Here is a 23,038-nt window from a genome sequence, read left to right on the forward strand (position 1 = left end):
TCCTAGGCTGGCACTGGCTGGATGGCTTAAGTCCTGTCTGGCGCCCCATATTAGCCTGCACTAAAGCAAGGCACCTGATGCCTATACAATGTGCAAAAGTATGCAAAGTAAATAGTTTGGCTGGTTCTAGTGCTACCTGCGTTTACAAGGTGAAGCTTAAAGTGCTAACGTGCGAACCTTCTTTCTCATTGAGTAACGGCTATTTGCAGAAAATTTGCTGGGCCTACACAGTGAGCACATTTAGCTAGAGGTTTAAAAATGCTAGCATTTGATAAGTAGGGCTGGCAAAAACCTATGCAATGTGAAAGTTTGCGCGCCAATGCTAATGTTTAGCCAAAAGAGCAATTACGAAGGTGTAAAACTGATAGTCAACCTGACATGATACAATGCAACAAGGATTCATGGTCTCTAGCAACCCACCATAATATAAATACATTAAATTGCATTAAGTGCAATCTACCTAACCTTCTTTGTAAATGTAAATTTGCTTTTGAACAGATGGCAATTTTCCAAATTGCCAGTGTGTTTATTGTAAGTGTTACTTAATATGCAAATCAGCACAGCTAGACGCGGCAAAGCATCATGGGAAGCTGCAGGATAGTGGCATGAAAATAAGTCTAATATTATTTCCCAGTCACAATTTTCGTTTTCCAAGGTGCCGCAGTTCAGGTGAATTTAAATAAGATTAGTACACTTGTCGGCCGAAGAGAAACCCCACACGGCGGTGAATCTTTTTATGCATTACTTTTTTTTTTATGTTTGAAAGCTTTATTAGCAAATAAATTGAACAAATGACAAAAGGAATTGTATACAAGATCTGTAAGCAACAAAGAACTATAATATTCCTAAAGTCAAATATAAAACAGAAAGCATTTTATAAATTTTCAAAGGGTGGAAAAAGGGGGACAGGGAAGAAAAGAAAGAAAAAGAAAAGAGAGAGAGAATAGATAGAGAAGCTGGAGAGAAACGAAAGATGTGAGAAGTAGGAAAAACAATTTGAACAGAACTGTATACTATATATCATATATCAAAATAAAAAACAATGAAGCGCACATAGTAGATCTACAACTTGAAGGGGTATTAACAGATCAAGGGAGGCATAGATATTATAACTAACCAAACACGTAAAGAAGGAGAAAATATTCAAGGAGGTTTAAAGTTCTCCGAAGTATTGGATGCTGGACGGTTCTTAACAGCAGATCGATCCAGGTACACAGTGAGTGGGAGCCAATAGAGCTCCACATTGCGAGGAGATTTGCAGGAGGAAGCGAAGGAAACATCTAGTCTGTGAAAATGACACAGAGAGTTCCACCAGTGTTGCATAGAAACAGATGTAAGGGATTTCCAATTAGAGGAAATGTGTTGAAAGACAAGTGCAAGCATAAGGTCAAAGAGGCCAGAAGAGTGAGAGGGAAGAGTAAGGGTATCAGACAGGCTACCTAAGAATAGAAGAGGGGGAGAAAAAGGGAGAGAGAGTGAGAAAATACGAGATATACAAGACCAGACCTGGGCCCATAGAGCAGAAACCGGAGGACAGTGGAAGAACATGTGCAAAAGATCAGCTGCAGGGGCATTACATGTCCAACAAGCAGAAGAGAGAGATGGAGAGAAACGGGAAAGAGCAAGAGGAGAAAGGTAAAGCCTGTGATATAGAAAGAAGAGAGACTGTGTAAGTGAAGCAGAGCGAGAGACTTTCAAGGACTTGAGCCAAATTTTGTCCCAAAGGGAGATAGACCAAACACACCTCAAATCAGATTCCCAGGAGAGCTCAATTTTAGATTTGGGACGTTCTGGATTAGGGGCAGAGAATTGTTTATAAAGGACGGAAGCTTTGGGAACAGAAGAGAGTAACAGCAATAGAGAAGAGGAAGGAGGAGAAGAGGAAGGAAGACTAGGAGGCGACGAAGGTAACGAGTAATAACGATCAAGAATAGCCTCCAGCAAAAGACCATACTTATGCAGGAAGGAGCGAGGACAAGAGAACTGAATTTGAAATCGAGGGAAGGAGCAGGGAACTAGTCCATCAAAGAGCTGATGAATCCAAATAATGCCCTTTTGCCGCCAAAGAGACCAGTAAATCAGTCTGTTATTAATGAGAAGAAGGGAGTTATACCAAATGGGTTGTTGTAAAAACGAATCACGCGAACAAGTAGAAGGAAAACAGAGGGGACGAAGAAGAGAAGAAGAGTGTTTAAAAAGCGGAAGGGAAGAGAATGGGGATTTGGAGGAAAAACGAAGGAACTCCTCAAACGAAAAAGGAGATAGTAAAGCTTTTTCAATGGAGAGCCATAAAGGAGCGAAAGGGGAAGCTTCTGTCGACAACCAGCGAGAGGCCTGAGGCAGAGAAAAGGCTTTATGATACAAGCGAAGATCTGGAAAATTAACTCCACCATTCGCCTTAGATTTGCGAAGAAAATAAAGAGAGATTCTAGCTTTTTTATTCTTCCACAAAAATTTGGAAAGAGAGGAATCGAGACGTTTGAAGTGTAGGGCAGGAATGTGGACGGGTAACATGGAAAAAGTGTAAATGAGAATAGGGGCAATCATCATTTTAATAGAGTCGAGTCTGCCCCACCATGAGAGAAAAAGGGGATTCCAAGAGGAGAAAGTAATGGAATTGGACAACCAGATCCCAAGATATTTAATTTTAGAATTATTCCAGGCAAAACCAGTGGCCGAAAAATGGTGAGGGAGACAGAATTTGTTAAGTGGGAGAATTTCGGTCTTATCCGAATTAATCTTGTAACCCGAGACAAGGGAGAAGGCCTCAAATTCAGCTAATAAAGGAGGAATAGATGAATCAGGATGTGAGACAAATAAAAGAATATCATCAGCATACGCTGAGAGTTTCAATTGCTGGTCACCATAGGGGAAGCCAGAGATAGAGGAATTTCGGCGAATGGAAGTCAAGAAAGGCTCCAGAGCTAAAACAAAAAGGAGAGGAGAAAGAGGACATCCTTGACGAACCCCTCGGCGCAAGGTAAAAGAGGAGGAAAGTTGGCCATTGACAAGAACTGAGGCCTTAGGGGAAGAATACAATAAAGAAACAAGCGAGATAAATTTGGGACTAAAGCCATGCCAATTGAGGGCTGCGAAGAGAAAGGACCAATCCACACGATCAAATGCCTTCTCAGCATCAACTGAGATAGCGGCCAAAGGAAAAGAAAGGAAGGAAGCTTTATTTAAAACATTAAGAAAGAGGCGCGAGTTATCTGAAGTCAACCGACTTTTAATGAAACCACACTGTTCTTTACCAATAATATAGGGCATAAAGGAATCCAGACGTAACGCAAGCAATTTGGCAAACAATTTGTAATCAACATTAACAAGTGATATGGGGCGGTAATTCTTACAAAATTTGGGATCACGGCCGTCCTTCGGAATCAGACAAATGGTGGCATCTTGAAAGGAACCCGCAGCCGAGCCAGAGGAAACAAAAGATCGAAAAAGACTTAACAGCTTAGGAAGAAGGAGGTCTGAAAAATGTAAATAAAATTCCACAGGGAAGCCGTCAGGTCCAGGAGTCTTACCCTTGGTCAAGGAAGATAAGGCAGTGGATAGTTCCTGAAGAGTAAGAACTAGATCAAGGGAAGAGAAATCAAGATCTGGAAAAGAGGGTTTAGGAAGATTATCAAAATAAGACTGAAGCAAAGAAGGAGAGGGAGGAGATTCCGGAGTATAGAGTTGTTGGTAAAAGAGCTGAAACTGAGTGAGGATCTGTTCGGTTGAGTGAAGAAGAGTATTGTCGGAAGAAAAGATAGCCTCAATGGACGTGCGTTCTTTGCGAGACTTAAGGTAATTAGCTAGGAGTTTACCAGATTTATTCCGGCCACCATAATAGCGTGCGCTACTGCGTAGGAGCACGGAAGAGGCATTATCCAGAGATAGTTTGTTAAAGGCAATTTTCTCCCGGAGAAGTTCAGGGGACATACATGAAGCAGAAGAGGTATAAAATTGATGCTCTAATTTTTTGATATGCGCAAGAGAATTTTTGCGGTTCAGAAGAAACTGTTTCTTTTTCCGAGAAACGAAATCAATAATGAATCCTCTTGCAGAAGATTTGAAAGTGTCCCAAAGAGTGTGAAAAGGAATATCAGGGGTAGAGTTAATAAGAAAAAACTCGTCAAAGAAAGTGCGGAAGGAGGAAGAAAAGACAGGATCAGTGAGAAGTGAGGAGTTGAAACGCCAACGGGAGGACTTAGGGCGAGGGGGGAGGAGATCAAAGTCTGTGACAACAGGTGCATGGTCAGAAATTACGATGGGTTCAATAGAGGAAGAGAGAAGGGTTTGAGTAAGGGAATGGGAGAGAAATATGTAATCTAATCTAGAGGAAGAGGCGTGAGGATGAGAGAAAAAAGAATAATCAAGCGTGTCTGGATGGGTGAGTCTCCAGGAATCCGATAAAGCAGCCTGAGAAAGAGTATCTAAAAATTGCTTGTGAGGCTTGTGAGGTACAAAACGCACTTTAGATTTACGGTCAAGAAACGGATCAACCACTTGGTTACAATCCCCACCTAGAAGAAAAAAGTCATCCTTATGTTGTATACATTTGCTGGTAATGGAGGGCCAAAAAAGACAATCAGGTTGAGTGGGACCATAAACATTAAAAATGGTGAGCGGAACTGAATCAATCAACAATTTGACCAAAACCCACCTCCCCGCATCATCCTTCTCTTCAAGTAAAACTGTACACTTCAACTTCTTATGAATCAAAAAAGCAACCCCATTTTTCTTGTCCAGGGATGGTGAAAAGAAAACAGTGCCCACCCAACTCCGCTTCAATTTAAGGGATTCCACATCATTAAGGTGGGTTTCCTGTAAAAGGACGATATCCGGGTTGTAAGGAGACAAATGGGAAAGAATTCTTTGTCTCTTGACAGGGTTAACAAAACCTTTCACATTCCATGAGATAACTCTAAATTATCAAATAAAAATACATTGTATAACAACAACCTGAAAACAGTAATAACACAGCAGTAATAGACCTAGGCAAAAAATATGTAAAAAACATCAGATCAAGAGAGAGGAACAGTGACGAAAAATGAAAGAGAAAAGCAGTAAAAGAGAAAAGCCAGAAGGAAAGATTTGAAGAATTCAAAAGAAGAAGATAGAGCATACAGAACTGAGTGATGAGACCTAGGAAAAGCAAAGAGAGAGAAAAAGGAAAGAAGAAGAAAGGAAAGGAGGGGAAGGAAGAAGGAAAGAGTAGAAGAGACAGTACAAATCCATAAGGACGACTGAAAAAAGCGTACCTGAGGGGGGACAGACAAACAGGAGGCGGGGCGATGGCAACACCGAACAAGACGAGCCGCACGAGGGAAGGGAAACTCCACCAGATCAGGGGAAGGAGATGTATGAGAAAGATACACAACTGCACAAATGAGGAGGAGAACAACAGGACCTGTAGACGGGAAATGAAAACAGAATACAGCATTAGGAAGAACATTATTAGGGGAAGGAAGTGACTACCACTACAGGGAACAAAGTGACAGGGAACACATTATGTTGATGATCAACAAAAGCACAATAGGGAAGAGGCTATAATATAGAACAGAATAACACACAAATTGATAACGCACAAGATGATGATAAAGGGCATCAGAGTGACACGAAGGAACAAGAAGTCATCCACAAACAAAAGAGAGAATTCCATCAGCCCGTTGGGGGAGAAGAGGTATCCATGCCACCAGTGGAATGCATGAGGATGAAGTTCTTAAGTTCATTAGGATCCTGAAAGGTCCAAGTCTGATTTTGGTGGGTAACTTTAAAGCGCGAATATCTCCAAAAGTTGGTAATAGGAGATAGCGATGTTAGTGACTGTTTCCAGTCGCTAACATCTTGGCACGCCCACTTTGCATGTCATTAGTGATAAATATCACTGACATGCAAAGTGGGGCCCAAGATGGTCGCTATCTCCTAGTAGCTGTCGTTAACTGGTGTTAGCGACAGCTAGGTAATAGGGAGATAATTTTATCTCCGCTTTCTTGGCTTTTAAAGCCAAAAAAGCGGAGATAAACCCCCTTGATAATATGCCTCCTGGTTTGAACCGTGGCAAAGACGCTCAACATCCTGAGATTCTTGGCAAATAACTGAGGGGTATATTACCAACAACTAGCGATAATTTTTGTCTCTAACTTGTTTAGAGACAAAAATTATCGCCGCAAATCGGCGATTTTTATCGCAGATAAACCTTGCTATTAGCAAGGTTTTTCGCAAATGCGATAAAAAACGGCCGCAATGCATGAATATCGCTGAAAAGTCAGCGATATTCATGCATTATCGAGCAAATGCTCTTAGCCATGTTATCCACCTCCCATTGGATAACATGGCTAAGAACTGCTCAGGGCAGGTGTTAGCTTTTGGAGATATTCGCGCTTAGCGCGAATATCTCCAAAAGTTGGTAATAGGAGATAGCGATGTTAGCGACTGTTTCCAGTGGCTAACATCTTGGCACGCCCACTTTGCATGTCATTAGTGATAAATATCACTGACATGCAAAGTGGGGCCCATGATGGTCGCTATCTCCTATTAGCTGTCGCTAACTGGTGTTAGCGACAGCTTGGTAATAGGGAGATAATTTTATCTCCGCTTTCTTGGCTTTTAAAGCCAAAAAAGCGGAGATAAAACCCCTTGATAATATACCCCTGAATCTCTCACTACCTAACAAAAAAAATGAATGTGTTGTCTGTAACACAACTGGTGCTCATGTAAAGCGCTCTGATACCTTCGGGTTTAGATTGCGCTATATAAGACTCCCCCCCCCCCATCTAAAAAGTGCTCAAGTGCTAAAAATTGTACAACAGTGTCATGGATTTGGGGAATGTAAGGCAGGAAGCTGAATAGAAGGCATCACCACTGTATCAATGTTCGTAGTTATTTGCTATTTTTAACACAACCTTTTTAACGGACCCATACACATGGGTTAAACTTTTATTTTTCTTCGACCATGCAAAGTCCATAATGGTTAACTATATTATGTTTATGAATGGGACAGAACACCAGACCCACTGCAATGTCTTAACCATAAATTCAGGTCTAACTCAGTCCATGGAATAGACTAGCGAGACATAGTAAGTTACCACAAGTCAGAGCTACTTTTTCTGTGGTAGTCACATCTTAACCCATACAGACCAGCTGGAACTCCATACTCCTTCCGGAATTTTCCATCATCCACCACAACAGAGAGCATATTGGAATTCCTCATGGTTGAAGCAACAACCACCTCCATCCACATCTCCATGAGTCAACGTGACATGCTACCCTTAGGGGGAAGAAGAATAGTGAGGTGCTGTTTGTTTAATGATGTATCGTTAACATAGCTAGTAAATTATTCAGACAATAAAAAACACTTTGCCTCAGAGGTGTCTGCCTAAACTTGAGTGACAGCTCAAAGAATTATACAACCACCCTCATGTATTTTCCTGGGTGGGAATGACCTCAATCATCATGCACTTTACTCTTCACCTAAGAATAATTTCCAGCCTTAGTGATCTTGAAGCCAAAAACAATATATGAGCTAGATCCCATCTTTGTCGCCATCAAAATGTGCATCCGGTAATAGAAACATGCTGACCAAGAGAGAAAGCAGAATAGCTAGGAACCTAGAATATGTGGGCATGACCAAAAGTAACTAAGAGAGTAACAGCTTGTTGCAGGGATGCAGCACATACATAGAACTATGTGCAGGATTATGGGACCATGGTGTATAGGGGCTGTGCCTTCCTACCACCTTAGTACCCACGAGCCCAGGACCGACTAGCTATAGTGGCTCACTCGCTATCCTACACACACAGAGAAGCAAATAGAATTGTGGTAACAGGACACACCTTTTTCGCTTACACTCTCGCTCCTGTCCACAATAAGATCTGACCGAAACACGAATATAGTTTAAAATGTTTATTTTAACTAAAATGCTTAAATATGCAGTATACGAGCCACAACAAGCAGAAAAATGCATAACATTAATACAGTTAGCATTGCAGCCAGTCCATACATTATGAATGGAGATGTTATTGTATAAAGACAATGGTGAAAGGACTCTAGAGACTAACCTCCCTGCTCTTGATAGGAATGTGTATTATTATATAATAGAAGATCTCTGTGTTTTGTCAGCAGACTCCATACCTTAGAGCATAGATTGGATTTCTACACATGTATCCCCATAATAACAATGTACATGTCTCCAGCAGCAGCTGTAGTGGTGTGTTTTGTCTAGGTGCTAGGGCCTGACCAGAAGAGAATAAAAAGGGGCATTGTTTATCGACCTTGCTCATAATGTTCATACTAAACCCCAGGAACAGGCAGAGAATGAACACAGCGGACAGTTCGCATGTGAAAGACAATAAACATATTCTTGCAAAAATAAAGTCATGTACTAACATGCACAAAATCTGCATCATGCTTGCATGAGCCATGCTAACTTAGTGATGTGGACAATGTCCCTATCCGCCATGTGACAAGCTTGATCAGATTGAGGAAGGTAATTATATATGCAATTACTGCTAACTAAAGATACATAATATTAGACTTTAATAACGGACAAACTGTCATCCCAAAATGTAAGCAATCAAAGCATTCCACCCATAGTGTTCAGTGGTCCTGAATGTGGAGGGAAAGTCTTGCATGCTTCTAAAAGAAAGTGCCAATAGGAAACTGCAAAAAATAGCCACATAGATCTAAAAATGGCTGGAATAAAATACTATTTAAGCATCATTCGTAGTAAAGCCACTTATCACAAACACCAAATCGACTAAGCAAAACAAAAAGTACCACAGGAGCTTTTGTTATCAATCTAGAACCATGGCAAAACAATCATTCAGGTTGGTGACAGATTTTACTCAAAAAAGGGGAGAAAGAGAAGGTCTTTAAAATAAGACTTTACTGTCTGCCTATAGAAAAAGACAAATAACAAAAAATTGTGTGAGGTTTCCCCATCACAAGAAAGAGAAAAAAGACAGCATTTTAATCTTTCAGTCCTGCCAAGTTCAATCTATTAAGGTTTCATAGGGACCCTCACCCACAAATGTCTTGTGGCATGCTTCATCATAGTAACCCTCACCCAGAATGATGGTACATGTGGGTAGGTTCAACCAAGGTGCTGGGAGCTCCTGATATTGTAGGGATAGGCAGAATAAAATGATGTAGGGTGTAACCATATAAGGAATATTTAATGATGGTCACCCTGATAAAGTTAAATACAAATGTCCATATTTACAAGGAAGTAATGCAGTGCGGTGCCGCGAGCCATTTGGCTGTGCCGCGCTGCGTTAATTGCAAAGCACCTTCCTGCATAAAAACAATCATGAGAGGTGTTTTCTTCGTTCTATGTGTTTCTCCTCATTGCGCTTACTTATGCCTTCCCGGGGGGGATCATAGGATTCTGACACATTCCCAGGTTTACGAAACATTGTAAAGCAGGGAATGTGGCAGGATCCATGGGTGTTGCGTGGGAACACCCACAGCCACAGTCATGGAAAGTGCTGCATGAAAACGGGCCATATTTACACGGACACAAAAAGATAAGCAGGGTGTCTTTACATAATCTTGTAAATATGGAGCACCACTCTGCACCATCACTAAAAGTGGTGCCCTGGCGGTGCATGGGTCTTGTCACTATGCCCCAAAGTACTCAAACCGGACGCACATAAGGTTAAGATGACCTAAGCATCACTTGTCTGATCTACATGTTACAGCCTATGACATATTGCCCATGTGTCAGAAGGCCTTCATCAGAATCAAATATCCCAAAACAATATATGGAGAATCCATCATAGGTTTAGTAGATATTGAAAGTAAATACATAAACACATGCATTCATTGATGGCAACTTGCATACGGGTGACTCACTGTTCATTCCACCGGGGGAAAGACTGGGCCCATAAGGTACGAGGTGTAGACTGGCTCTGTAGTCATACTTTTGACAAGAGTCCCAATCCTTTCATCCACCTACAGTTGCAGAAGCATCAATGAAAGTTTATTATATTTCTTGTCGCTCATTCTCCTCCCTTTACTCTCTCTCTTTTCATTCTCCCCTCTCTGCTTGCTTTTCACTTTATTTTTCGCACTCTGTAAAAAAACTTTGTGGCATATTACCAAGGGTGGCGATAGGCAATTATCGCCGGTTTAGCGGCTGTTTTCGGCCGCTAAGCGGCGAGAATTCTATTGCTCTATTAGCAAGCTGTCGCTAATTGATGTTAGTGACAGCTTTTAGGCGATAGCAAGCGGTTTGGAGCCCGCTTTGCATGTCAGCGATATTTAACGCTAATGACATGCAAAGTGGGCGTACCCAACCTGTTAGCGACTGAAAGCATTCGCTAACGTCGCTATCGCCTATTAGCAAGGCAGGCGTAGCGATGGAAATATTCCAGCTATCGCCAGAAACCAACGCCTGCTCAGACCAGTTCTTAGCCATGTTATCCAATGGGAGGTGGATAACATGACTAAGAGCATTTCGTCGCTAATGAGTGAATTTCGCTGTATTCTCAGCGATATTCACACATTTTGCCGCTATCGCTGGATATTTTAGCACAATGGAGAAAAACGTTGCTAATAGCATGTTTTCCCCGCTAACATATCCAGCGATAGGCAGCGATACAAAAATCGTCGCTAAGCCTATTTAGCGATAATTATCGCTACTTGTTGGTAATATGCCCCTTTGTTTCTCTTACCTTTACTCCATGACTCCTCTACTTCCTGTCTTTGTGTATTTCACTCTCTTCTCTGACTCTATACCCTCACACTCTGTCCCTCTCTCTCACCTTTCTCTCCATCTCCTACCTCCACTAGAGGTAGGAGAGTGAATACATTAATTGGGAGAACCGTGCCACTGGTCTGGCTTGGCTTTAAAAGTGAATGCACAAGCCGAGACATGAACTTGTTTGCCATGCAAATCATGCAGCAAAACGTCAAATTAAAATATGATAAAATCTCTTAAAAGTAAAAAAAAAAGTGTTATTCCTTAAACATGCTGAAGCATTCAGCTTAGAAAATCAGATTAAACTAGTGCATTGAGTACCATTTATTACTGTTTTTTAAATGTGAATGTTGAAACATTAATGAGCCCACCCTGACATGAAAGTGCCATTACTAAAAGGCAAGTCAGTTGTCATGTGCACACTACATATGGACTAGATTCATATTACACAGAGCAACATTATAGTTTAAAAAAACAAAAGAGAGGTTTCTCTACAGCAAACATCCAGAGCTAACTCAGTAGCAGCTACTGGAGGGAGTGCTGTGGGGTGGTGGGCGGGTGGGGTAGGGGCAGGGTGGGGGTAGTAAGCTACAGCATACGGCCGAACAGAGTTTAGTAAGTAACAAAATAAATAAAACGAATTACATTGCGTGTGCTGCATCGCAAATGGTGCTATTCACAGGGTTGCTTGCATAAACATCTGGGTTGCGTGTTAGTTCTTGTTTGATTTGCAATCTGTGCTCTTAATGTAGCTGCTTCTGGGTCATGGAGCATCAGGGGGATGGAAGGGGCATCCAAGACATCATGAAAGCCATCATCTGACATGCTGACTCACATACCCCCTCCCGTCTTCCCCGGCCAACCACCAGGCACATGATGACCCACCACACATTGCACCATATAGTGCAGCAACCTATCTTGAAAGTACAGAAAGCAATGTTTGTGTGTGACTGCGTGAGTGACTGTGCGACTGAGCAAGTGAGGAAGTGCGAATGTGGACACACTTGTATTGGGCCTCATGAAATGAGAACTAATCCAGATTCGGCCTGCAACATGAGTTACCGGAGGAATTGGGATGTCAACTTTTAAGGTATCATCATACTCCCAAACATGCAGAATTCCTTGGGCAAACACTGATTTCTGTGATTATTCCACATTCCTCAAGGTCCAACTCTTAATTGGGTTGCTGCACCCACAGCTTATGGATTTCTGTGAGGGTATTTAACGTATCTGGAGTTATAAGGAACATGAAATATGACCCAGAGTGTTTCAATCGCATTAACCAACAATTACCAAGAACCACTAGATTAACCACTAACCATAGGTTACGGAGCTGCGTGCTCTTTAAGGCCAAGTAAGGTGTAGTGAACACGATATCCAGTTTTGGTTGGCATCCACCGGAAGAGGGGGGCAGAGGTGCACGTGGGGAAAATAATATTTTAAAACAATTGATAAAACTTACCTGACGTGATGTCCTCACTCCGGCCTCTTCTTTACTGGAACCGTATGCTGAAACTCCCTTGGCCAATCCTGGCGGTGTACACATGCAACATGTGAGCAGTACCAGGATAGGTGGGAGCGCCCTCACTCGGCGCTCCACAGCGTCCTGGATGCCTGCACTGACTCTTAAATAGCTGGGTTGAGAGGTTTAAAGTGTGCATGTGTGTCTGACCATCACAAAAGGGACCGCCAAAAAAGACATGATCACTTTAAACAGTGCCATACCAGCCCTTACTCCTCCCTGCTGAGTGACATACTTCAGCCCGCCCTGTCCTGATGCTCGGCTGGGGACAGGGGATGAAAAATAAAATGGTAATTGATGACCATCTTATTTTTCATCTTTGGGGGGATTTTTAAGTGAGGAGACGCTCCTTCACTCTAACAGAGGAACCGTCCTCGGCTATATCATAAACTCAATTACAATGCAACATAATATGTAAGGGACTCTAGCACAATGAAGGAAACACCTGTTGCTTGAGATACATATTAAAAAAATTAAGGGACTCCAGTAAGATAGATGTTTTAGCACTCGCTCCCACGCATTGATGGGACAGATTCTGTCTTTTTTTCCAAAACAGGAGAGTCTGTATTTCAACCTACCTTGCAGGGTGCTTTATTCAGAGGGAGCCTGGACTGACAGGAACAGGTAGGTGGAACCCATGGTAGCTGGATGAAACTCCGTACCATATTGATGTAACAAAAAACATAAGTAAATGAAAACATTAATAGGAAGGGTGTGACGTCTTTCATGAAAAGACTGACGATCTTGATTCATGCTGCCTTCTCTGACCTAAACTGCTGAACAAATAGCCTTTTGTCTCCTTGTATATAAATTTGTTCAGCTAATGAAAGCCAGTCAGCTTAATCTGATTTTTTTAAAATGGTGACCCTTCTGGCAGCAGTATTTACAGGAAAATCAACTGCTTAACTTTGAATTTAATTTTTTTATCACTTTATGTAACGTAGTTCATCCACTAGTTAGAATGTGTTTGTGTTTCATTAGCAGGGCTGGACTGGCCGTAGCAGGCACTCTGCGTTTTCCCAGTGGGACAGAAGGGTGGTGGTCGGTGTTGGACACGTGGCAGGCAGTTGTGCTACTGGGGGGCGGTTTTACAGCAGTGTTGCAATATCGGCCCCATGTAACAAAAGGAGCGGTGCCTCTCACTAGCACCCGCCTCCCCCTATACTGGGGCTAGTCGAGCCGATTGCCAGGGCTGGTTGCTGTTCCCAGTCCAGCGAAGTCCAAAAGCAAACTTTTCCTAGCAGACACACAGAGAGGGGCGAGGGGAGCAATAGATACGTACCCATTGAATTCAAAAATCCAAGGGGCATATTATCAAGAACGGGCGTTGCATTATCGCCGCTTTTATCGGCAGGAAACTGCTGATAAAGCGGCGATAATGGCCTTGATAATATGCTCTATGAATTCCAATCGAAGCCCATGTTAGATGTGTTCACATCTAACATGGGCTTCGGTTGGAATTCATAGAGCATATTATCAAGGCCATTATCGCCGCTTTATCGGCAGTTTCCTGCCGATAAAAGCGGCGATAATGTATCGCCTGTCCTTGATAATATGCCCCCTTATGTCTTGTGTACAAATCGAAAAACTATGGGGCATATTATCAAGGGGCTTTATCTCCGCTTTTTTGGCTTTAAAAGCCAAGAAAGCGGAGATAAAATTATCTCCCTATTACCAAGCTTTCGCTAACACCAGTTAGCAACAGCTAATAGGAGATAGTGACCATCTTGGGCCCCGCTTTGCATGTCAGTGATATTTATCACTAATGACATGCAAAGTGGGCGTGCCAAGATGTTAGCGACTGGAAACAGTCGCTAACATCGCTATCTCCTATTACCAACTTTTGGAGATATTCGCGCTAAGCGCGAATATCTCCAAAAGCTAACACCTACCCAGGAGCAGTTCTTAGCCATGTTATCAAATGGGAGGTGGATAACATGGCTAAGAGCATTTGCTCGATAATGCATGAATATCGCTGACTTTTCAGCGATATTCATGCATTGCGGCCGTTTTTTATCGCATTTGCGATAAACCTTGCTAATAGCAAGGTTTATCTGCAATAAAAATCGCCGATTTGCGGCGATAATTTTTGTCTCTAAACAAGTTAAAGACAAAAATTATCTCTATTGGTTGGTAATATGCCCCTATATTACTCCTAATAAAGGTGGAACAAAATTGACCTGGTACATCCTTTACTTAAACTGGCTAGTTTGGGACTGCAGATAGTGCCAGGAAAAGGTGCTAAAACAGCGCTAGAAAAGATAGCGCATGGATTACCTTTAGCGAATAAAAACGTCATTAATAATTTTTAGGCTATCAAAAAATCCCTCCTGTTTTCAAAGTAAATGCTATTCATTTCAAGAGCGGGTAATGCAAACTACCATTTCCACCTAAATGAAGCAACCCCTGTTTACTATTTTTGCACCTGGAGACAGTTTGGTCTGTACGAGTAAATAATTTAATAAAAGTTTCTAAATACAAAAACCACACAAACAGGCTCTCTGATTTAGGGAAGCAACATCTCTGATAAATAAAAAAACAAACGGCAGCTGATCTTGATCTCCGTGTGGCCTGCCCTTCAGAAGATGTTGCAAACAATTTCACAACATGCAGACTAACGAAAAAATAGAAATGAGTTCACATTTTGGAACAGCATCAGCGTTAGCGGTGGGCAAAGGGGAGGGCCGATACATGGCTGATTTTCTTGACCATGTAATTCTGCTGATATATGCATTTCTCAAAATTTGGGACTAAAAAGTTGTATTTTAATACAAGATTCCGAGCATCACCAAAATTGTGTGCTCTGGAGCAAATTTTGGGGCATATTACCAACAACTAGCGATAATTTTTGTCTCTAACTTGTTTAGAGACAAAAATTATCGCCGCACATCGGCGATTTTTATCGCAGATAAACCTTGCTATTAGCAAGGTTTATCGCAAATGCGATGAAAAACGCCCGCAATGCATGAATATCGCTGAAAAGTCAGCGATATTCACGCATTATCGAGCAAATGCTCTTAGCCATGTTATCCACCTCCCATTGGATAACATGGCTAAGAACTGCTCAGGGCAGGTGTTAGCTTTTGGAGATATTCGCGCTTAGCGCAAATATCTCCAAAAGTTGGTAATAGGAGATAGCGATGTTAGCGACTGTTTCCAGTCGCTAACATCTTGGCACGCCCACTTTGCATATCATTAGTGATAAATATCACTGACATGCAAAGTGGGGCCCATGATGGTCGTTATCTCCTATTAGCTGTCGCTAACTGGTGTTAGCGACAGCTTGGTAATAGGGAGATCATTTTATCTCCGCTTTCTTGGCTTTTAAAGCCAAAAAAGCGGAGATAAAACCCCTTGATAATATACTCCTTTGTTACTTCGCTGTGGCCTAGTTTCCAACTCAGGCAAGGTGGGCTTGTTATTACTCATCTGCAGTTATTTGCCGATTCTTGATTTTGAATCCCAGCTAGGCCAACTTAGGGGCATATTACCAAGAACACGCGATAAATATCGTAAATCGCGCTTAGCGCGTTTTTCATTATCATCCTGTATCGCTGAATTACATCACCGTGTTATTGGCGTATTAGCAACGCTTTGCTAACAAGCAATGTACAATCCAGCGATAGACTGCGATAATCATCATTAGCATGTGAAATCCAGCGATGATTTCATAGCGCTAATGAAAAGCTTGTTAAGTAGTGGAGTGTGGAATTAACCAGACAATCCACCTCCCATAGAAAACATACTTAAGTAAAGTTTTTACCAGGCGTAAGAATCCGGCGATTACCGCGGTTACCGCAGCTTTTTTTATCACTCGGCGATTCCGGGGCCGCGTTGTAAATACCCCGATGTCATGTTTGTGTTTTTTTTTCATGTTGTTTTTGGTAGGAACGCCTATTTTGCATCTCATTAGCGATGTATATCGCTAACATGAGAAGCGTTACAAAAACGGCAGCTAACATGCGCTAATGCATTTTAGCGACGCCTTGCTGATTGTTCGATAGGAAATTAACCGATTTTCCGACGATAAGTCCCTGAAATGTGACGATACAACTGTTGATAATATGCCCCTCAGTCTTTCATCCTTCGGAGTTTAATTAACATTTTTAACATTAAATTGCGTAATAGTAACACTTGCTATTTACAGCACTTGAGAACAACAGCCATCATTTCGAGGCTCTATTTAAAAAGCAAGTAATATATAACTATTGGAGGGCATGAAAGTATAGAAGACATCAGAACTAAGTAAAATATGCTCATTCCTTCAGCCTGGAAGCGCCTAGAGGCAATTCATTGCATAGTACTGTCATTCAAGAATATCATATTGCAGGAGTGCCTCTCTAGACAGCTGTGCTCTTTCTCATAGGGTTACATGTGCATGGGCTGCCTTCTTCTAAACAGACATGTTTAACTAACCTGCCTGAGCTGTTGAATAATTAACTGCACAGAAGCAAAAAACGGGTTTATGGCGAAGTCAGATAACAAAGTTAGGCAACATTGCAGTTGCTTCCTCTCCACACCACGTTTATCTTCGCGCTAAATCTCACTGTTGCAACAGACCTGGGGAGTGAATTTCCCTCCTCAGACTTCGGTGAGGTTTGTCAGTGCAATAGAAAAATCTAAAAACATTTTTATGACTTCAATGTTTTTTCTACACAGATTGCGGTTGCAGTCAAGGAATGCATGGATTCCTCTACCTGAGCCAAGTGGGGTGTCCAGAGTTTAGTCAGAGGGCTCATCATTTCTCAGAGATAATGCATGAACTTAAGAGGACAAGTCGAAAACTGTGAACATAGATTGCCTTTCTCTGTCTAAAATGTATGCCTTGGGGGTGTGGCCAAGATGGCGAGCTGAGCGGACGCACTCTCCGCGGCTCCTCCGACCTCGGGCCCTTCTGACCGAGAATTAACGCAGATCTCCCCCCCGGACTGCGCCGCAGCTGTAGCGGCGAAGCACCGGCATCGCGCTCCACCGAGATCCGCTCTCTCTGCCGGCATCCGACGACCTGGGAGCCCCGAGACCGGCGGCCTACGGGCGGCGGCCTGTGCGAGGCTCCGCACGAGGAGGCGCCAGAGGAGCGAGGTTCATCGGCTTCGGTGCCGGAGGGACGCAGAGAGGACGGTGAGCTGCCAGGCACACAGCCACAGGCGCCGTTGGCCGCCCAGCCGGACCTGGGGATCAGGTGGCGGCCGAGGACGACAGGTGGCGACGCCCCCCCGAAAGGCCACAGCACCAGAAATCACCAAGCGAGGCCGGGGTCGCGGCCTACTACCGGCGCGCCCCGGCTCTCTGTCATGGCCCACACGGGCACGGACGGACCGCTTCCGCTCCGGCTCTGGGGGTGAGACGGGAAGCACACCCGAACTCAGAGGGCACACCAGGGATAGCACGGCTGCGACGCCGACGGGAAGAGCGGGCCCGACCAGCAGATAGGGCGGAGTCCCATGGCGGGGTGACCGAGTCCGGCGCGTCACGAATTGCACTGCGTTGGAGCCTGCCTCCCGGTCCCGGACCCGAGGCCTGTGGGGACAGTGGGCTGTGGACCCCGGGCCTCAGGGGCCCCTGTGAGGAGCCGCCTGGACTCAACCCTCTAGGCGGGGGGTGCATGTGTGGCCGGAGACGCGGACTACGGCCGGCGGTAAGGAAGCCGTCCCCCCTGCCCTACACTGAAGGGAGAACCTGCGGCCGCCTGAATCCGCGCAGCTGGTGGGTCCGGACTCACTTGAGGGGTACAACCCACGGAGGCGTCGTCGTGCTGAGGCCACAGTATTGGCCTGCCCAGCGGTGGCGCGGAGGACAGACAGCGTGGTGTAGACTGCCCCCTGGGCGATCGCCATCGACAACGGAGGCGTGCTGCTGGCGCCTGGCCTGCTCAGTCGGGGGGCCTTTGGCAGCCGGCCGCATCTAGAGGAAGCCGGCACGACGAGGGAATTGCCCTGGGACTGGTATCCGATTGGAGCACTGACGGCGATGGCTTGGTGAGCACAGCGCCCGAGAGCCCAGCGACCACTGTGCGGGCAGTGGGGACGGAGTGGGGCTCCTCTTGTGGCTCCGCAGGGACCGGCCCGGCACCGGGACTGGGGGCTCAGAAGCAGTGCCCGGCCTGGACGTGGAGGTGAGCGGGACGCTGTGCACGTGGCTGAGGGGCTGCTCGGCCTGGAGGGCGGAGTCGACCGGCCTGGGGTGCCCCGGGGGCGTGGTGGCCACTGAGACTGACCGGCGACATTACAAATAGCCCGGGAGTGCGCTACCCCGTACAGAATGGCCGGCAACAAAGGGACCAAGAAGAGGGAGCGAACTCTGCCGGACATGCTGAGCAAGAGCAATGCGAGACAGGATCGAGGGCAGCAATCCTGGAGCCCGCCGGGTGGCTCCCAAGGAGCGAGTGGAGGGGAGCCTCCGGTCACCAGATCTTTCCTGGAATCCCTTTTCAGCTCCCTGAGGGAAGACTTTCAGACATTGAAGCAGGAGGTGGCTGGAGAAGTGCGAAAGGTGCGAAGGGAGGTCGACGGCCTGGGTGAGAGGGTTGCCACTATGGAGGAGGCCGGACACGCCCGAGACGAAGAGATCTCACAGCTGCAGCAGGAGGTGGTACAGTTGCGGGACCAGCAAATCGATCTTCAGGCACATGCCGAGGACCTTGCGAACCGGTCCCGGAGAACCAACATCCGGGTCCGGGGAGTTCCTTCTGGGGCAGAGGAAGAGGACGTGGCAGGATACCTGGGAGACTTGTTCAGAGAGATCCTAGGGGAGCCGGCCGACTTCACCATCCGGATAGATGCGGCGCCGGTCTACGGCACCTCCTCCTGATATCCTAGCCTTCCTGCCGAACTACCCTCTGAAGGAAAGGATCCTCCGTGAAGCACGATCGAAGCCATCCTTGGAATTCCGTGGTCACCGGGTAGCCCTGTTTCAGGATCTGTCGGTGGTCACGTTGCAGAAACGCCGGGCCTTCAAAATCGCAACGGACTTCCTGCGAGAGCATGACACTCGGTACTCGTGGGGCCACCCTTTCCGCATCATCTTTCGCTGGAACGGGACCCTGCATCAGCTACGCTCTCTCCAGGACACCTGTGGAGTATTGGGAATCACTGCGACGGACGAAGAAGCACCCACTCCGCGCCGATGGCGCGTCTCCAGAGACGGCTGGCAATCGGTCCCTGGTCGACATTCCTCTACCTCTTCCGCGCGGCCGGATTCACCCACCATTCGAGCTGAGATGGACAGTGCAGTACGGGGAGTGGCCAGGGACACGGCGTCCAGCGAGGTTGCGCTGACAGCTTGAGAAGACCTCCGGGGGGAGATCGACGTCGCTTTCACTGTACTGTAGGTTTGAGGGCCCGGGGGAAGGGGGAGGGTCGGGTTGGGGTGTAGTGGCTGGACGTCCACTTCTGTACCTTTCCACAGACTTGTCCGATGAGGACCGGACTGGGACAATGGGACCTTGGGAACAGTTGGGGAACCAGGAAGGGGGGTGGTTGTTGGGGTGGTTCTGGTTGCGGGTCGGGGATGGGGGTGGTTGGGGAGTTGAGATGGGGGGAAGGGGTCCGGGAGTTGGGAGGGAGGGGGAGGGTCGTCCAGTGCACGGGAAGTTTGTTGGATATTCTTGAGACGGTCATACACCTTGGTTTGCCTAGACCGGGAAGCCGCGCGCGTGCATATACTTCCTTCTTTGCCTTGCTGCTTCTGGTGCCGCCGTGGGCGCCCTTGCACCCCGCCTCATACGGGCGGGTCATTCACGCCTTCCTCCACATCCTTTTCAATGCCCCCTGACACTTTTAAAGTAGTTACCCTGAACGTCCGGGGTTTGAATAATCCTGTAAAGCGGCGGGCAGTGCTCTCTCTCCTTGAGAATACACACGCGGACGTATGCCTGCTTCAAGAGACGCACCTACTGCCGCAAGACACACATAGGCTGCGCTCCCGTAAGTTCCCTTCACAGTTCTTTTCATCCTGCACCACTAAGACGGCGGGGGTAGCAATACTGGTGGCCAGTCGCTTCAAAGGGGAGGTCCTCCATAAGCTCGCCGAACAGAAAGGCAGACTGTTAGCATATCGGTTTAGGATTGGGGGTCTTATTTTTACAATTGGGTCTCTGTATAGCGCTAATGAACGTCAGGAACGTTTCCTGCGCTCGGCGGTTGAGGATATTACTGCCTCGCAAGACCGACATATCATTATCGGAGGAGATTTTAACATGGTTTTTGATTCAGCTGTGGACAGGTCGGCGCAGCGCTTCCCGCGGGTCGGGGCGTTCTGTAAGGAGTGGCTGGTGGAGGTGGGCCTCCTTGATCTTTGGCGTCACCTGCATCCCACGGACAGGGACTATTCGCACTACTCCCACGCACACAAGACGTACGCGAGGCTGGACCACTTGTTGGTCACGTCGCCAGTGCAGGCGCTAGTCTCGGGATCAGACATGGGAGTGTTGTCCTTATCGGATCATGCCCCGGTCGATGCCACGCTGAATCTACCCCCAGCAGCTCTCCCCCCCAGGACGTGGCTCCTCCGTGACACATGTCTGCACAGGAAAGTGGTGGTGGACCGTATCGAGGACACGATCAGGGAATATCAGACTCTCAATGACTACTCTGACACCACCCGAGCCACACAGTGGGCAGCCCTGAAGGCAGTCCTCAGGGGGGAATTCTTAGCAATCTCCTCTGCCGAAAATAGAGAAAGGCAGGCTAAGAGGGAAGAACTCACTGATAAGGTCCGCGAGCTTGAACAGATCCATCGCAGGACGGGGGCCCCTAGAATATGGAGGCAGCTTAAGGGGGCGAGAAAGGTCCTGGCGGCCCTGGACTTGGACCGGGCGGAATACGCCGCACTCCGGCTACGCCACACCTTCTACACAGGGGGGGACCGTTGTGGCAAATTACTGGCCAACAGACTCCGAGTGGCGCGCCAGAGTCAGCTAGTGAAGGAGATCTCTGGCCCTACGGGGACGGTGGAGACAAACGATGCTCATATTGCAGCCGTCTTCCGTGAGTTTTATGCGGATCTCTACACTGGGGAGTCGCCGGACGCACCGGCCGTGGCCGCATACTTAGACTCGGTCACCTTGCCCTCCCTGGACCCCCTGCAGGCGGAACACTTGGATAGGGATATCAGGATAGAAGAGGTGATCTCTGCCATCGCCAGGCTTAAACATGGCAAAGCGCCAGGCCCGGATGGATACACCTCGCTCTTCTACAAAACGTTTTGCACGTCACTGGCCCCTATCCTTACTCGTCTTTTCAACTCGTTTGCTGCACCGGGGGCCATTCCGCCTGATCTTTTACGGGCTTCCATTACAGTAATCCCCAAACCTGGGAAGGACCCGAAGCTCTGCGGATCCTACAGGCCGATATCTCTTCTGAATGTTGATCTGAAATTATACACGGGGATCCTAGCCGCCCGCTTAGCCCCTCACTTATCCGGTCTTATAGATCCTGATCAGGCTGGTTTTGTCCCGGGGAGACAGACGGTTGACAACACGAAGCGGATCGTCCACCTGCTCGAGAAAGCGTCCCGGATTCCGGAGGAACGAATGATGTTAGCGGTGGATGCAGAGAAGGCGTTCGACCGAGTGCACTGGCCTTACCTGGAACAGGTGATGGCGAAGGCGGGCATAGAGGATAAATTTCGCTCCATGATCTTTAACTGCTACAGACGGCCGACCGCAGTGGTTCGTGTGAATGGGTATGCCTCTCGGGACTTTAACATCGAACGGGGCACAAGGCAGGGATGTCCGCTTTCGCCCCTGCTTTTTGCTCTTTATATGGAGCCGTTCGCCCAACGGGTGCGGTGCAACCCGGCGGTGGCGGGTATACGGATGGGAGGTTTCGAACATGCTATAAGTCTCTACGCTGATGATGTCATCCTGTCGCTTGACGAGCCCCAGACGGCCTTACCGGCCTGCATCGAGGAGCTGGCCTCCTTTGGCGCGGTCGCGGGGTTTAATCTAAATATGGGAAAGTTGGTGGCTCTAGATGTCGCCCTTGAACCGGCCACCAGGACCTACCTACAGGGCCGATTCCCCATGATTTGGTCATCTGCGGCGGTACCCTATCTGGGGATCCAGATTGCTCCCACCCTGCCGGCCATGGTATCGGCCAACTACACAGCACTGGGTGCAAAAATCAGGGAGGAACTGGGCCGTTGGAATTGCGGCACCATCTCCTGGCTGGGGAGGATAGCCGCCGTTAAAATGACGGTTCTGCCGCAGGTGCTTTACTTGTTTCGGGCCTTGCCACTCCAACCGCCGGTCGGGTGGATCCCGCAACTGCAGGCAGACGTTTCGCGCTTTATCTGGCAGGGGAAAAAACCCAGAATGCGTAGAGCCCTCTCCCTATTGGCTCCTGAGGCGGGAGGGTTGGGGATACCTGACTTTCATAGGTATTTCCGGGCGGCACAGCTGCGTTACCTTGTGGAATGGAGTAGGTGGGAGTCCGACAAGCACTGGCTCTTCCAGGATCAAGCAGTGGCGGGTAGGTCCTTGCAGGAAATCCCATTTCTGCGCCGGATTCACCGGCCCAAGAATTTGTACGCCTCCTTTGTTACGAGAGTGCCACTGCGGGTCTGGGATGCCACTGCGGTTACGTGCGGCCTCACCTCTTTCCCGTCGCCACTCACACCGTTAGTAGACAACCCAGATTTCACCCCAGGAATGGAACGGGGAGCCTTCACACACTGGAGGCAGGCAGGATGTAGAGCCCTGTGTCATATGTACGACCCGGAGGGGGTTGTCCCCTTTACGCAGTTTCGCCAGGAGTTTTCACTCCCTGAGACTGAAAGGCACCGCTATATGCAAGCTCGCTATTGGGCTCTTCACCCGCAGG

The 23,038-nt window shown here is 46.8% G+C and overlaps 1 protein-coding gene across 2 annotated transcripts in view; it reads right to left on the reverse strand.

The window, feature by feature from the left end:
* LOC144772934 (P2Y purinoceptor 8-like) overlaps positions 1–23,038 on the reverse strand; it is a 378,444-nt gene that overhangs the window by 203,387 nt on the left and 152,019 nt on the right. The window contains exon 1 of one of the 2 annotated variants that reach the window (XM_078657631.1): positions 12,794–12,886. The exons of the other annotated variant lie outside the window; for it this stretch is intronic. The gene's annotated coding sequence lies outside the window, so the exon portion shown is untranslated. Of the gene's footprint in view, positions 1–12,793; positions 12,887–23,038 lie in introns of those variants that run through there. 2 annotated transcript variants of the gene reach the window in all.

This window comes from Lissotriton helveticus, chromosome 8, assembly GCF_964261635.1.
Source record: "Lissotriton helveticus chromosome 8, aLisHel1.1, whole genome shotgun sequence".
NCBI lineage: Eukaryota > Metazoa > Chordata > Amphibia > Caudata > Salamandridae > Lissotriton > Lissotriton helveticus.